Source organism: Ammospiza nelsoni, chromosome 26 (assembly GCF_027579445.1).
Source record: "Ammospiza nelsoni isolate bAmmNel1 chromosome 26, bAmmNel1.pri, whole genome shotgun sequence".
NCBI lineage: Eukaryota > Metazoa > Chordata > Aves > Passeriformes > Passerellidae > Ammospiza > Ammospiza nelsoni.
In genome coordinates this window covers 783,978-787,639 of record NC_080658.1, presented here as the reverse complement: position 1 = coordinate 787,639, position 3,662 = coordinate 783,978, and positions in this window count along the sequence as shown.

Sequence of the window (3,662 nt, the reverse complement as noted above, 5' to 3'; positions counted from 1 at the left end):
GGCTCCCAGACGCGTCTTTACCCCCTCCGACCCCTCCGAAACCCAAACGCGCCAGGTGCCCCGCGGCTCCTCAGCCTCAAAACGCCCAAAATCCGCCAAAATCCGCCCCAAATCCACCCCAAATCCGCCCAAAATCTGCCCAAAATCTGCCCCAAATCCCAAATGCCAGCACCGCGCGGGGCTCCAACGCAAGCATCACCCCAAAACCGCACAGAATACCCCCAAAACGCCTCGGCCAAAGCGAATTTTGCTCCCCCAACGCTCCTTTCCCTCCCGAGATTTGCGGGGATGCTCGGCCAGCGAAAATCACCCCCAAAATTCCCATTTCAACGCGCAGAGGTGCCAAAGGCCGCGCCGAGCAGCGCAGAGCCGGGGTTTGTTAGTCCGGGATTATCAATCAGATTATCCCTGGCCAAAGCCGAGCTCTGCCGCTGCTCCTGGCCGGGTTTGCCGCTCAGTCCCGGGATTTACCGCTCAGTCCCGGTTTTACCGCTCAGTCCCGGGTTTACCGCTCAGTCCCGGGTTTAGCACGGAACCCGCGGCTGCCAAACCCCGCGCCCGGCCCAAATCCAACCCTGGGCCGGCCCAGCAAAGCCCGGACCAAAGCCGAGCTCGGCGCGACGCCTCTGGCACCTCCGCAGCCGCGGAAAGTTGAGCTCGGAACTTACCAAACTTAATCTCTGCCACTGTTTGGGGACTCCTTAAGTGATTTTGAGAGGGATGTGAAGTGGACTGTCAGGTCCCAAACCGTTTGCTCGCCTTCCCTTTGGTAATTTTTTTTCCCTTTTTTTTTTTTTCTTTTCCCCCCCCTTTTTTTTTTTTTTTTTACCGATAGCAAACTCTCCCAAAAGTGGCGGTGACATTTTAGATGTCAAATGGACAGGGGGGGTTTTATCTCGAAGTTAGATCGTAAAAATCGCCCGGAGCCCGGCTCAGATACCCCTCACTGGCTCTCAAAAGTCACGTGAGGTCCATAAAGTTAGTTTTATGGTTTTGGGGAGTTGACAATGTACAATATATTTCACATTCTCCAGAATGTTAAGTGACACTTTAACTGCTCGCCGTGCCTCGTCGGGGGCGGCGGTGGGTGAGCGCTTTTCCAGATGAGAGATAAACGCTGCAAGCGCAGGGTGAGCGATGCTGCGCGGGTCCCATGGACTGCAGCGCTCCGAGTAAGTCCTCGAATATTCTCTGCTTTGAAAACAAACCGAAAAAAAGCAAAAAAAAACCCCAAAAATTTAATGGTTTGGAGCGTTGGCGGGGGTTGGTTCGACTCTGGGAGTTTTAATGCTGATTTTTGAGGAGGGGTTTGCATCCCAGCTCCCAGGCCGGCCTGGGAACTCGGGCTGGGAAATGGGGGGAAATCGGTGAAGAAAATGAGAAAAAATCGGTGAAAATCGGTGGAAAATTGCTGAAAATCCCGTCTGCAAGCCCTGGCGGGGACGCGAGGCCAAGTTTGGGGCTGGCGCTGTCCCTCGGAGGGCACATTTGCATTTCAATGCAGCTCTCACCTTCCCTCCCGGCCCTCTTCACCTGCTCGCCCAGAAAAATCCGCTTTTCCCTCGTCTTCCTCCCACCTCCCCTTTGCTGCTTGGGCCGTTTGGGGTTTATTTCATTTATTTGGGGGTTTTTTTGTGCTTTGCTGATTTTTTGTGATTTTTTTTAATTTTTTTTTTTTTTGCCTCAGGCCTATTTTTTTTCTTTTTTTTTTTTTTGCTTTTTTCCTTTCCCTCTCGGGTTTCCTCCCCCCGCCCAAGCGCAGACATTGACCAGGATCGGGTGTCCTCGCATTTCCGCGCTCCGTCCCTGCCATCTGGAGACCCTGAATGACCACTCTTGTGTCTGCGGCTCCGAGCGCTACAGAAAAATAATAAATAATCCCGGGAGCTGCTGCTCCCGCATCTGGAGCCCCCAGAGCCGCCTTTCCCCTCTCCCTTCACTGCCAAAAACACCAAAATTCGGGAAAATTTTGGGTCAGGGGCAGAGCCGGGCAGGTGGCCCTGCAGAATTTGGGCAGGTAGAGCAAAAATAAAAGGGAAAAAACCCCAAATTTCCAACCTGGAGATGCTGCTGTGGGGACTTTTGGGGGGTTTTTTTAGGAAGCTCAGTTGTGACATCCTCACACCTGAGGCGGCTCCTCCCTCCGTAAAAATCGAATTAAATTTACAATATGAACTCGGAGCCGAAGTTGGCTGAGGATTTTCTGGGATTCACAGCGCCAGCAAGCTTTGGGGTTTTTCCCCTTTTTTTTTGTTTTGTTTTTCCTTTTCTTTCTCCCTTTTCTCACCCTCGCCACATTTGGTGGACACATGTCCGTCTCTTTTGGTACTTTTTGTGGTTTTTCCCCATTTTCGCACACTTTGGAGGTCGTTTTCCCTCCCTCGGGCTGTTTTCCCTCTCCTGCTCCATGTGGCTCCCAAAATCCCCGGCCCCACAGCAGAACTCGGGCTGGGCCCCCCCAGCTCTGGAAATTCGGGAATTTGGGGTTTTTCCCAAGGGAAAATAAAGATATTTGTGGGATTCGGGCGGAGTTGCTGTTTGAAGGGGATTTTGGCCTCAGAATTGATGATTTATCCCCAATTTTGGGGCGGTTTGGTGCTGTTGGGGTGGGATCAGTGGTGGCCTCCTCCTTCTTCACCCTCCTGTCCCTTCTGGGGTTAAAAATTGAATTTTCCTGATCCTAAATCTGATCCTGATCCCAAATCTTGGCTTTCGTGGGTGTTTGGCATGTGCCTGGACCCCAAAAATCCTCGTGTTCCCAAAATTCCATGGGCCGTCCATCCATCCATCCATCCATCCATCCATCCATCCATCCATCCATCCATCCATCCGTCCATCCCCACTCCCAAAATTGCATTTTTTGGGTATTTCTGGACAAACTTCCCTCCCAAACCCGCTCACCCCACAGGAGCCACAATTTGGGGTTTTTAGCCCTTAAACCATCTCGTTGCCGCAGCAAATTTAGGGTTTTGAGGGGGAAAAAGCAGAATTTTGGATTTTCCCAATGGGGTTTTTGGCTATGGGGTTTTTCTGTGGGGTTTTTAACTGTGGGGTTTTTCTGTGGGATTTTTAGATATGGGATTTTTCAATGGGGTTTTTAGATATGGGATTTTTCAATGGGGTTTTTGGATATGGGGTTTCCCAATGGGGTTTTTATCTATGGGATTTCCCAGTGGTGTTTTTAGCTTTGGGGTTTTTCAGTGGAATTTTAGCTGTGGGGTTTCCCAATGGGGTTTTTGGCTATGGGATTTTCCGATGGGATTTTTTTAGCCATGGGATTTTTCAGTGGAGTTTTTGGCTGTGGGGTTTTTCAGTGGAGTTTTAGCTATGGGGTTTTTAGCTATGGGATTTTCCAGTGGGGTTTCCCAATAGGGTTTTTACCTCTTGGATTTTCAGTGGGATTTTTAGCCATGGGATTTTTCAGTGGAGTTTTTGGCCATGGGATTTTTCAGTGGGGTTTTTAGCTCTGGGGTTTTTCAGTGGAGTTTTTAGCTATGGGGCTTCCCAATAGGGTTTTAAACTATGGGATTTTCCAATGGGATTTTTAACCATGGGATTTTGCAGTGGAGTTTCCCAATAGGGTTTTTACCTATTGGATTTTCAGTGGGATTTTTAGCTATGGGATTTTTCAGTGGGGTTTGAGCTATGAGGTTTTTATCTAT